This window comes from Chelonoidis abingdonii, chromosome 2, assembly GCF_003597395.2.
Source record: "Chelonoidis abingdonii isolate Lonesome George chromosome 2, CheloAbing_2.0, whole genome shotgun sequence".
NCBI classification, from domain to species: Eukaryota; Metazoa; Chordata; order Testudines; family Testudinidae; genus Chelonoidis; species Chelonoidis abingdonii.
The window spans coordinates 183,303,319-183,316,695 of NC_133770.1; the positions used below are offsets into that span (position 1 = coordinate 183,303,319).

The 13,377-nt window shown below is 46.0% G+C and overlaps 1 long non-coding RNA gene across 2 annotated transcripts in view; it reads left to right on the top strand.

Annotated features, from left to right (window-relative positions):
- The window catches only part of LOC116832512 (uncharacterized), a 139,843-nt gene extending 127,054 nt beyond the window's left edge, over positions 1-12,789 (top strand). For both annotated transcript variants that reach the window (XR_004375466.2, XR_004375467.2), the window contains exon 3: positions 12,614-12,789. This is a non-coding gene — a long non-coding RNA (uncharacterized LOC116832512). The remainder of the gene's footprint in view (positions 1-12,613) is intronic.
- The last annotated feature ends 588 nt before the right edge of the window (positions 12,790-13,377 follow it).

Sequence of the window (13,377 nt, forward strand, 5' to 3'; positions counted from 1 at the left end):
GTTCAGGGTCTTCCTCTGTCCGCCAGAGGCTTTGGTCCTAAATGAATTAGCAGTAAATAACTTGCAAAACAGTACTTAGGTCTGCATACCTCATCATAGTTTTCCAGTCTCTTTTATGTGTGCACTGGTGCCAGGCTACATTATTGAGAATTGGACTCTCTAACACCACCGTGCTAGACATTGATGGACCATGAGTATCCAAGGAAGGCTATCAGCTCACAAACCTTTGAGGGTGAAAAATCCAGTCAACATAAACAATCAGGCCACTTAATTCAGAGAGATGGCCTTGCTTGGCATGTAGCTCATGGGCTGGAATATGATGTAGGCAGTTTAGCTACTTGCCACTGATCAGCTGCAAAATTAGTTTGTGTTTGCTTCCCAGCCCTTGCTGGAACTCAGATGTCTTTGAGCTTTTCAGATGAAGCCCATCAGTCTTTCTGAGTACCATGTGATATATGAGGAATAGGGCTCTCCATATCATCTTGTCACCCACTTTGCAATCATGTTGCACTGGTGTAAATGGCTGCATAAGTGCAGGGTTGAACTGGTCAATATATTTTGAAATTCAAAAATTCAGTGATTTTATTTGTGTCCAAATTTCAAATTTTGATGAGGCCTGGGAAGGGGCAGGGAATGAACCAAATATTTGACAAAAATTATATCCCATTTTTGACCCGCTACGGAACTGTTCAAAAGATTTCAAAATTTAGACAAAAAAGGGAATAAACTATTGCAGAAGGTTGGACCCATTTCTCAACTAGCATTGTAATGCCGGGCAACAATAAATGTGGCCCGTAGACCTGAATCTCTATTGCCAAGTCATTCTAGAGCCAAGTCACTGGCAATAGATCACTCCCTGGGTTGTCTGGACAGGGTACCTACCAGTTCTGCTAGTACATTCCTTTTCTAGAATAAACATGGAAAGCAAATTTGTTTAAAAATATGAAGTTTTTCAGGTTTTGTTTGTTTGTTTGTTTGTTTTTTAAGTGCTTACCTGGTTCTGTCTTGGAGCCCTTCCTCTAAGCTAGCACTGTGCTATGTCTTGGATGTGTCACATGCATGGATGTCAGCTATATATCATTCTTTTCCTTTGTCTGACTTGGTGCTGTGGCACTGAAAGAACCCTGCACGGTTGGTGAAACCTACCTGTCACACGGTGGCTCCCACTTAGGGTATGTCTATACAGCCTCTGGCAGCGAGCCTCAAGGGGGGGTCTACGGACTCTGGCTAGCAGGACTCGCATTAGCAATCTCCAAACAGCTGCATAGACAGAGCTTGAAGTTGAGGCTCTGACTGGAGCTTGGGCTTTGAAGCATTTTAGTATCAAGGTGAGGTCTAGCACATCAGACACTGATGTGAGAGGAATAAAACCAGGGTTCTTTTCCCAGTTCTGCTGCAGATCTGCTGTGTAATTTTGAACAAGTCTCTCTGCCAGCCTGAGCTTCTGTCTTCCCTCCCACCCTGAATCTATTTAGACTGTGAGACCTGACTGCACAAACAGAGTTAGATGCCTATAAAACCACTGCAATTCACAAGCCCTGAGTTAGGTCCTATGCTCCCTGTACTGTGAATGGAGAGAGACAGGCACCTTGAGGGTATGTCTACACTGTGATTTAAAAACCTGCAGCTGGCCTGGGCCAGCTGACCCAGGCTCACAGGGCTAAGGAGCTATTTAATTGTGGTGTAGATGTTTGGGCTCAGGCTGCAGGACCCTGTGAGGTGGAAGGGTCCTGGAGCTCGAGCTACAGCCCAAGCCCAAAAGCCTACACTGCAATTGAACAGCCCCTTAGCCTGAGACCCATGAGCCTGAGTCAGCTGGCACGGGCTAGCCGCAGATGTCTAATTGTGGTGTACCCTTAGACTTCAATTCACAGAAGCCAGAGTGCTAGGCAGGAAGCCACCTATGGTAGCTAATGGGAGATACTGACCAGTGGGGTGTGTACGAAGCCCCACACCCACTCAGAGATAGGCACCAAGGTTCAGGCTGCAGGGAGACACCTCTTTCTGCTAGCAGTTATCACCTTTGAACCCTCTCCTGGAGTTAGGCACCTGTGCCATTTTAGTAAGAAGCTGGGGAGAGGAAAAGGACAAGGACCTCCCTCATAACTCTTTAGTCCAGTGATTAGGGTATTCACCTGGAATAGGAGAGACCCCTGGTTTAAAGTTTCCTGAGGGGGAGAACAGGGCTCTGCCACCTTTCAGGTGAATGCTCTAATCATTTGGCCATGGGCTGTTCTGACATGGGGCTCCCACAGTTTTTCATGCTGAAGCTGTTCCACTGTGAATAAATAGAGATATTGGAGCAAGGAGACTTGGACCCTGCATCTCCTACATCCCAGGTGGGTGGGGGGTAAAGAGGCTTCTTGCTCACTCCACTGGCCACTCACTGGCCACCTGCTCACTGCTCTTGCTGTGCCCCTCCACAGCCACTGCTCCGCTGGTCTCTCATCATGCCTTTCTGCTGCTGCCCTACTGGGCTCATCACACCTCTCTGCTGTTACCCTGCTGGCCACTCATTAAGCCTCTTCACCGCCAACCTGCTAGCTGTCAGGCACCTTCTGCCTGTGCTGTGATCTCTGCACATCAGTCTCTCTGTGATTTTCAGCTCTTTTGCAGGCAGGGCAGAAACACAGTCCTACCACAACCGGTTTCAGCTCTGACTGAGCAATTAAAATAACAAAAAAAGGCTCCTAATGAAGCTTATTTAGCTCTATTCTTTGAATAGTGGGGAAGAACAGGTTAAGCCAGTCTACAGAGAAGTGGGGGGAGGGCACAGTGTGCAGCCACCTGATGTAGCAGACAGGACTCCCAACTCCTATCACACCCCCCCACCCTTTACTTTCACAGGGCTCTGACATTTAAGCCCCTGCTTAACGACGTTCTTTCAACTGAGGGTGTCCCCCCTCATTTGGGACAGGTTAAGCACAGTCCTGCTTTCCTACAACAATTACAACATTGGTAATCATATTTTAGTACCCCTGCATTCAGTACTAAGGTCATTTGTATCCAACACCAGTCAAAGTTGCTCCTTTGACACTGCTGTAAATGATGAATATGTAAACAGAGCAGAAGCAAACTGTATTTACATAAACATACCCGTAGTCTTTCCCCTCCCAGTTAGCTGTCAGGGAAGCATTCATTCAGACCCTGCTTACAGCCACATACTTGCACTAGCCCTGTGAGAGCTAGCGTGAGTATGAATAGCAGTGTAGCTGTGGTAGCCCAAGCAGCAGCAGCAGACAAATAGCAGAGGTGCTCAGTACAAATCATCCTACAAATGATAAGTACCTACTCAGCTCAGCTCAGCTCAGCTGTGCTTCCGTTGCTGCTGCCCATGCTACACTGGGATTTCTACTCACTGCTACATGGCTACACTGGGATTTCTACTCGAGCTAGCTCTGATTGAGCTAGCGCAAATGTGTGTGTAAGCAATGGACTCTCAGCCCTAGCTTATAGTATACACATAGTCTCAGGCTGCTGAGTGCCTGTCTATAGCCCTGGTTTCAGGAGTTGCGTTAGATGGGAGCTAGGTGCCTAGAGGGAGGCAGCAGTATGCATGCCCAGAGGCAGAAACATAGGTGCCTAGGGAACTTTGACTGCAAATCTTAGGCACCAAGTGAGTTTAAGGGCCTATAGGGTTCAGCAGTGGTTTTGTGCATTGTGGTGGTCCTTAAAATGGCACTTAGGTGCCTACAAAAGGGACTTAGGTGCCTAACTCCTTTTGTGACTCCAGACCTAAGCTTCCGGGGGCAGGGACTGACTCTCATACTATATATTTCCTCAGTGCAGGGCCAGTGCAACCATTTAGGCAACCTAGGTGGTCGCCTAGGGCACTGGCATTTGGGGGGCACCATTTTCTTCGTCAGCGACTGCGGCGGCTGGATCTTTGGCCGCCCTGGTTGCCGCCAGCATTTAGGTGGAGGGAGCTGGGGCAGGGAGGGCCACCTGCCACAAGTAAGGGGGGGCAGCACGCAGGGGAACTCCCTGCCCCACCTCACCCCTGCCCCACCTCCTCCCCGAGCATGCTGTGGCCGCTTCACTTCTCCCGCCTCCCAGGCTTGAGGCGCCTAAGCTGATTGGCGCCACAAGTCTGGGAGGTGGGAGAAGTGAAGCAGCCAGAGCGTCCTCGGGGTGCTCGTGTTTGTGCTTATGCGTGGAGCAGGGGTGAGCTGGGGTGGCGGGGGTCCCTCAGGGTAAAGGGTGGGGAGCTGCTGCAAGGGGGGGGTCTCAGGGTGGAGTAGGGGAGCTGCCGCGGGGGGTGGGGACAAAGCGCAAGGTGGAAGTTTCGCCTAGAGTGCGAAACATCTTTGCACCGGCCCTGCCTCAGTGCCTAACATAGCAGGGCCTCAATCTCTGTTTGGACCTCTAGGCTTTACTGCAATGCATATAATAATCATCAATAATAATGGTGAGTCTCCTAGTGGCCCCTATAGACTCTGATGGGAGTTAAAGTGCTGTCCTTGGATTAGAAATAGGAGTTGTTACGACAGGAGATGAAGAATATTTCTGCTCTATTTTTAATGCAATCACCATTTTTAACAAGATGGCTACACACTGCCACCTAGAAACAAAATCTAAATATTAGGTAGTGTGAGGGAAAATCTGAATGTTCATGTTTCTATAGCAATATTTTGGTATGTTTCATCAAATATAATAATGGTGCAGCATCCCAAGAAGTGGTGGCTAAGAAACCATTTGGAAAAGACTTTTCAGGGTTTAGATTTCTTCTATTGATATAAAAAACAGAAGAACAATCTTTGAGGTATTACAGCAATAGCTTTACTACTGCATATTTTTAGAGGAAAGAAGTTGAAAGGCCCTTTCCTCAAAGGTTTTAGATGTCTTGCTGTGCTATGCACCTTGCTGTGTCCACAGAAGACCAATTTACTGTATATAAAATACCATCAAAGGTATGAGGGCATTAATGTTGCAACTAAAAGGCCAAGACTTGCGTAACATCTTGGTTACAAACCCTTTGACTATGGAAGATGAAATTATGACCTTGAAAAGACCAAACAATACTCTTACCAAAGCTAAGGGTTAGTATTTTGTTTGAAAATGTAAGGATAAATAAACAGGGTGTGAGAAGAAAGAAGGATTCCTTTTACAGGAAACCCAGTGCACTAAAAACTCCATCCAAAGTACAGCAAACACGAGTCGGAATAAAACAAAGTAAAACAAATCCAAATGGCTTTCTGGAAACATTTTGGTTTTTCAGACTCGTCCAGAATCTATCATTCACTTTTGAAAAGCCCCAAATAATCTAGATTATTTTCTTGTGTTTAACCTAAAACCATTCAACAGGTTTTAGGTCTGACACATGAGTTAACACAAAGTTAATGGTTTAACATTTGAAGATAACAATTCTCAAGAAGGGTGCTCAGCAATTATAAGAGTAGTGAGCACTTCTGAAATGCCAGCTGGAGTGGCTGGCTGAGTCATCGCCGTGCAAATAGGTTCTCTGCTGTCAAGGACGGGAGAATACTTATCTCAATAACATTTGGACCTTCTGTAGTACCAACAACACTTAACAGAGATATTCATAGAGATGAAGGTGGCTCTGTTAAATAATGTAAAGCCAAGATCAATACTATATTTGAGAAGCATGTTTACAGCAGCAGATTTACATTTATTATTTCAAATATGTCCAGGATTTATTATCTGCCATTTTCTGGAGTTCATTATTATCACAAATCTGTCCATGGTAGGGTGCCCCCTTTAAGGGGAGTCCAATTACCCTCATCCCAGCAGGCACTGTGGGGAGGAAGAGTGTCTTTCTAGTGGACTGGTGCTCAATCCATCCAGCCAAGGCCTCTTGGCTGTTTCTTGCCCTCTTGGGATCCCAGGTAAAATATCAAAACAGCCCACAATCAGCAAATGAAATAGAGGTATGAAGGGAAAAAGAAAAGGTGAGGTGACCCTGTAGGCAGCTCCTGTCAGGATATGGGCCTCTCTTACCCCAGAGGGCTCTGGAAGTATCACAGTCCACTTCTGAGTTCATTGGGTCTCCAATGCAAGTCTGTCTCTTTCCCCTTTTTAGATCAGGGGATCCACAGTCTTCTTCTGTGAGGCCAGAGAATCTGGTGATGAGTTCAACAGCCTATTTCCTCCCCAGGGTTGTCCCCACCTGAGTGGAGTTCTCTCCTTTGAATTCCTCCTCCAGTGCTGGCATGATTTGCAGGTGCAGAGGGGTGGAATCACTCCAACCCAAAGCAGCTTCTTACCCTCTTCCACGCTACTGTGGGGTTTATATACCCCATCACCTACCATCTCCCTCAGGACTGGCACAGGGGTGTATCCATTAGGATTGGGAGTGCCAGTTTCTGATGTAAATAAATCAGTGTTCTGGTGTTTCCTGCAGGTCTGGTGAAACACCTGGCAACTATAAGACTACAATGACAGGTACCAGTACATTTTCCATGGGTTAGTGCCTTTTAGCATATGCAGCCACTTGAGTGGACTGTGGTCTCTGACCAAAAAAAAGGGATTTTCCAAACAATACTAGTGTAGTGCATCTATGGCTCACTTTACCGCCAGTGCATCTTTCTCTATGATGGAGTACATTTTTTCTTGAGGAAATGGCTTCCAGCTTATACAAAGTGTAGTGGGTGTTCTTCTCTGTCAATCTCCTATGAAAGGACCATCCCTATTCCCACATCTGAGGCATCTCTTTTGCCAAGTCCAAATTTAAAAGGATAACATAAACGCGCCTGCAGTGTCTTGAAGGTTTTATCACAAGCCTCTGACCACTGGAACTTCCTTAGGTGTCCACAATTTATGAGGCTGGGAAGGTGAGCTAAGGCTGTGATGGTGGCAAATCCTGGCATGAAGCTCTGATAATATCTTGCCAGACCCAAGAAGTGCCAGACTGGTTTCTTCGTCATGGGCGCTGGACAGTCTGTCAGTGCTTGTATCTTATTGACTAGTGGCCTCTGATGTAGTCCAAATACGTGACTTTGCAGTTCCCTATTTTATATTTCTCCAGATTAGGTGTTAGGCGGGCATCTGTGAGGGCCTGGAGCACTGCTGCAAGCTGCTTTATGTGGCTCTCCCAATCTGGACTGTAGATAATGATGTCATCCAGGTAGGTGGCTGAACACTGCCCATGCAGTTGATGTATCCAGTCCATTAGCCTCTGGAAAGTCTCCATTGTCCCATGGAAACCAGAAGGCATGTTCCTGAATTGATACAAGCTGAAGGGCATGGAAAAGATTGTCCTCTCCTAGGAGTCTGACATCAACAGTATTTGCCAGTAACCTTTTGTGAGGTCTTAAGTGGATATATATCTGGCAGCTCCCGACCATTTTAATAGTTCACTCTCAGCATGAGGTAGGCATTGGATTTTGATGTTGCGTTGATCTTTTGGAAATCAGTGCAGAAGTGAGTCATGCTGTCCTGCTTTGGCACTAGTACACTGGATCCCTTGACTATGTGATTTCTTCAACCACTCCAGGACCAACAGGACTCAGGGTTCATCTCACACAGTATCCCACATTTTACAAGGGAGCAGCCGCAGAGTTTCCCTGACCTGTGGTCCTGTGGCTGTTTTAATATGGTGGAATGTTAGATAGGTCTGCCCTGGTAGCAGTGAGAATATGATAGGAAATTAATCAAAAAGTTCCTAGGTCTTGTGTTCAGTCTGTAGACCTTATCTCATCTACATGGGCCCAGCAATTTGTGCTATGAGCACCTGGGGTCCTAATTCTGAGTCCAAAGAAAAAATCTTAAGCATAAAAAAGGATTTGGGGTGATGAGGAGCCCGTCCTGGTCTTTCCATGCTTTTAATAGATTGAGATGATAGAGCTGGATCTCTTTTTTTCTTCCCCCCATGCCTGATCTCATAGCAGCTGATGGGGGCCCACCAGCCTGACTTCCTCAGAGGATCCCTGCCATCAGGCCAATAATTTGGACTCTGAGACTGGTTATCTGGTATGAATACTTGCAGCCGGGCCCTCTTGTTATAGGCCTTCTCTTGTACCCATTGTGCATTCAGCAGGTCGTCTTTAGCGAATGCTCCCGAAGTCTTCAGGAGATTTCTTAAAAAGAACCTTTTTGCTGTTCAAAGTTATGCAGGGGGACTCTTCTGGCACGCTTCCACCTCAGAATTGGAGAAAAGCAGAGATCGCCTTTACCTGCCCCCTTCTGAGCAGTGCTGTGTGCTCCTGAGCCACAGTGTAGGCTCTAGGCCTCAGAGGGGAATATACCGGGTACTTACCCTACGATGTATATGTATTAATGCTGTATCTTACTGTCTTACTGACAGATAACCATGCACATGGAGAGTAGACTTATACTCTTGAGCAGTAAAGTCAGTGAAACTAGTCCAATGTTGGCATTTAGGAACTAAAAAACAATAGCTGTCCACCCCTTTCTCCACTCCTAAACACTTTTTATGCTTAAGATTTTTCTTTTAATAACAATGAATGGGCCTGAAAAGACAAATAAAAATAATCTTCAGTACATACAAATTAAAACACATGAGGTTTCAACATCAGGCAAAGTGCTCTGAGAGCTTACTCCTGAATTGACTTGCTAAGAAAAGGAAAGTGCTGAATTGAAGAAGAGTGCAGATTTCTGCATACAGATGTGTATAACATATAAGTTTGACAGAGACCATTTTTTAAATGAGGGGGCTATAAGGAAGTCTGTGACTTGAAATAAGATGAGATGCATTTACTCAGGAAGATCTATCCATAGCAAAATTACTTTTGCAGAAATGCATCTCTTGAAATGTTCATTTTTGACTATTATTATTTTTTGCCTATGTGTAGATCAGAAGAAAATCACAGCTCATATCCATTGAGAGTGAGTCTAACTGCCCCTCAAGGCTCCTCAAGGCATTGAATATAGGAATCAAACTTTTAGTAGTCAGTGGAGGGAGCAGAAATATGCATATAGGACCAAATCCTAATCTTCCTAAAGTTAATGGCAAAATCTCTCTGAGTTCAGTGGGACCAGAGTTGGCCTTAAATGAGCAACTATAAGCAAATTAGAGAGGTGGGTTTTTTTTAAAAAATCCTGTATTTTTGCCTGATTAACTTTTCCCAAATGTTTCAAATATTTGCTGTTTTATTAATGTGTACAGACCTTGCCAATTGCACCCTAAGAAGGCTTGTCCAGTCATGCAGAAATCCACTTTACATACCTTGCCTTTGCCTCTCTGTGATTAGTTTGCTTTGAATTCAGAGTTGGATAGGATTACTAATTAAAAGACAAAACACTTTCTATTTCGTGATCATTGCAAAGCCTTAATTTCCTTAGAGGTCTAACAAATGCTGTTGACACAACACAAACCCTAGCATCTCAGGCCTGATCTACACTACACGTTTAAACTGAATTTAGCAGCGTTAAACCAAATTAACCCTGCACCTGACCACACAACGAAACCCTTTATATTGATATAAAGGGCTCTTTAAACCGATTTCTGTACTCCTCCCCGACGAGGGGAGTAGCGCTGAAATCGGTATTGCCATGTCGGATTAGGGTTAGTGTGGCTGCAAATTCAACGGTATTGGCCTCCGGGCGGTATCCCACAGTGCACCATTGTGACTGCTCTGGAAAGCAATCTGAACTCGGATGCACTGGCCAGGTAGACAGGAAAAGCCCCACGAACTTTTGAATTTCATTTCCTGTTTGCCCAGCAATGGAGCTCTGATCAGCACGGGTGGCCATGCAGTCCCAAATCCAAAAAGAGCTCCAGCATGGACCGTACGGGAGATACTGGATCTGATCGCTGTATGGGGAGACAAATCTGTTCTATCAGAGCTCCGTTACAGAAGACGAAATGCCAAAGCATTTGAAAAAATCTCCAGGCTATGATAGACAGAGGCCACAGCAGGGACTCAGCACAGTGCTGTGTGACAAGCGTAACGGAAAGCCAAAGAATCAAATGGACGCTCATGGAGGGAGGGAGGGGGGACTGAGGACTCCAGCTATCCCACAGTCCCGCAGTCTCCGAAAAGCATTTGCATTCTTGGCTGAGCTCCCAATGCCTGAAGGGTCAAAAACATTGTCCGGGGTGGTTCAGGGTATATCTCGTCAATTTACACCCTTCCCCCCCCGTGAAAGAAAAGGGGAAAAAAAATCGTTTCTTGCCTTTTTTCAATGTCACCTATGTCTACTGCATGCTGCTGGTAGACGACGGTGCTGGCGGCACTGAACAGCAGCATCCCCTCCCTTCCCGGTGGCAGATGGTACAAAATGGACTGATATCCATCGTCATCATCAGCCCGTGAGTGCTCCTGGCTGGCCTCAGTGAGGTCGGCTGGGGGCACCTGGGTAAAAATGGGAATGACTCCTGGTTATTCCTGGCAGATGGTACAAACGGCTTGGTAACCGTCCTCATCATAGCAACTGGAGGCTGAGCTCCATCCCCCCCCCCCTTTCATGTCTAAAGAAAAGATTCTGTACTCCCTGGACTATCATAGCAGCGGGAGACTGGGCTCCTCTCCCCCCCACCCTTTAATGTCCTGCCTGGACTATCATAGCAGCTGGAGGCTGCCTCCCCCTCATTTTATCTCACTAAAAAGTCAGTGTTTCTTATTCCTGCATTCTTTATTACTTCATCACACAAATGGGGGACACTGCCACGGGTAGCCCAGGAGGTTGGGGAGGAGGGAAGCAACGGGTGGGGTTGTTGCAGGGCACCCCCTAGAATGGCATGCAGCTCATCATTTCTGCTGGGATCTCTGGGGCTCTGACTGGAGCGGCTGTGCTCTCTGGTTCTCTAGTACACTTGCCCCATATTTCTAGGCAGGATAAAGAAGGGAATGACCAAGGGAGTCATTCCCATTTTTGTCCATGCGCCCCCGTCCGATCTCAGCGAGGCCAGCCAGGAGCACCCATGACAGCCGCAGATGGTACAAAAGGATTGATAACCGTCATTGCCAATTTCCAGTTGCAAATGTTGCAAAATGACTGATAACCATCATTTCATTGCCAATTTACAATGGCAGATAGTGCAATAGGGATGGTAACCATCTCTGCTATCTTGCAAAGGCAAATGAATGCTGCTGTGTAGCACTGCAGTACCACCTCTATCAGCAGCATCCAGTACACACAGTGACAAAAGGCAAAACAGGCTCCATGGTTGCCATGCTATGGCGTCTGCCAGGGCAATCCAGGGGAAAAAGGGCATGAAATAATTGTCTGTCGTTGCTTTCAAGGAGGAAAGATTGAGTGACAACATTTACCCAGAAACACCTGCAACACTGTTTTTGCACCATCATGCATTGGGATCTCAACCCAGAATTCCAATGGGCGGGGGAGACTGTGGGAACTATTAGATAGCTACAGGATAACTACCCACAGTGCAACACTCCAGAAATCGACGCTAGCCTCGGTACATGGACACACACTGACGAATTAATGTGCTTAGTGTGGCCGTGTGCACTAGACTTTATACAATCTGTTTTAAAAAACCGGTTTCTGTAAAATCAGAATAATCCCGTAGTGTAGACATATCCTCAAACATACTGAAAAACCAGCAAATAGGCTAATGAACTTCCGTGATAACTAGCTTGTGGAGATTGAGGGCTGGATTCCAGCCCCTTGTGCTGGTCCACTCAGCATGTAGATGGAGTATGCCTCAGGGTAGTTACCCTAGAACAGGTATGTGTCAGAGATGGCAGAAGAAGGGCCAGACCATTCTGCACTTAAGCAATTCCAGCAGTGTGAGAGTAAGAAAGTTGCAGCAAATTCAGAATAGAATCCAGAGCTGCTCTAATTTATGCTGTGGGCTCCACTGGCTCCCAGAGTGGCCCAGCATTTGGGCAGCACCATGGTAGTTTACAGACACATTTGCCCCCTTGCTGCATCTTTTGTGCTATATCTCTCATGAGGTGCAGCACGGAAAGTGGCCCTGAGTGAATAACATCATCTCCTATTAACTACTTGGATTTACCTCTTTGTGCCCTGCTTTTAAAAGTTGTTCTGAGTGCTCCCAACTGCCATTAACTTCAATGTGAATTGAGGGGAATGCGTGTATTAGTTACTTCTCTAAATAGAGAGCAGCAATGGGAGTGTCCTCAAAACACAAACACCCACACTGAAATGCTTTCCCATCCCTGTCTCAGTGTTTAACATTCTGTGATGTGGTGTGACACATAATGATATAGAGTGACTGATTACTGTAGAACAGCTCTGCAGATGAATGATACAATAGCCTTTGGGAAATCTATTCCAGTCTAACTCGGTGCCTTGTCACAATATAATGCAATCACATTAGATTGTCTCATACAACTGTGCAGAATGTTAAACACTGGGGAAGTGGTGGGGAAGCACCACATGGTAACAGCACCAGTTTGGAGTCTTCTGATGGGTGTTGTGATGTTGAGCTAACTCTAGGGAGATGCTAGGAAAGGTGCTGAGGTCATGCTGGATAACAAGTATCCCAGAGACGATACTGACAGAGATTAGGTCAGAGTGCTGGAAATAGCTCATAAACCTGACATAAAGGCCTGCCTGTTGCATTTGTTCAATATCTGTTCTGAAGCAAGTTAGCAGGTTAACATGTCTGTGAGCTGCCTTTTTGCCTAGTTTGGTTCTCAGTGAGTAGGATGTACTTGTAGTGTGTCATCACTAATACATGATGAAATTTTACTGTCTTCTCCAGGGAACTCAGGAGTATGACAAAGTCAGTTGCTGTGCCCACATTTCAGACAAAGAAAAAGGGAAAAAAAGGCAACCACAGACAGAAAGGAGAAAGCTCATTTCAGAGGTGACAGAAAGCTTCCAGATGAACAGTGGGAGGAGGATGCAAGGGAATAAGGTGAAACTCACCAAAGGAAGAGCAACTCAGGTAAAGACTCAACGTGTTATGTGACATGTTCCCCATAACTCCTCCCTTGTAAATCATCCCTGCTTACTGATCTGACATTGCCTGTTTCCTAGTCAATCAGTGGAAGTCCAAAGGGGAGTAGGGTAAGATTTTACCAGGATTTTCCTGAGCCAGGAGGAAATTCTAGCAAATGGAAACCAATATGTCACTCTCCTTTCCCCTGCCTGTCTTTTTCTTCCTTTCCTTTCCCTCCCTTCCCATTCCTTTGTTCATTAGTGCTTATGTTGTCTTTTTTTTCTGTTCTCCCCTTATTTTTTGGAGGGGGGAGGGAAATAAAATATACATTTAAAAAAGAAAAGGAGGCCCCTACACACACTCACAGGGTAGCCGGGTGCAGAGGTGAAAAGGAGAAGTTGAGAAACAACCACCATATATGACTCCTTAATTTTCTGCCCCAGCCTAGATGCAGGTTATAGCAGCCTCACGGCTTCTTTAACTTGCAACAGTTAGCTGTGGCCTCCAAGGAACCATTTGTTAGCTGGGGATAGAAGAGTACAGTGATCTCCAGCCACTCCCCCTCCTTGGAGGCTGGAGGGAGG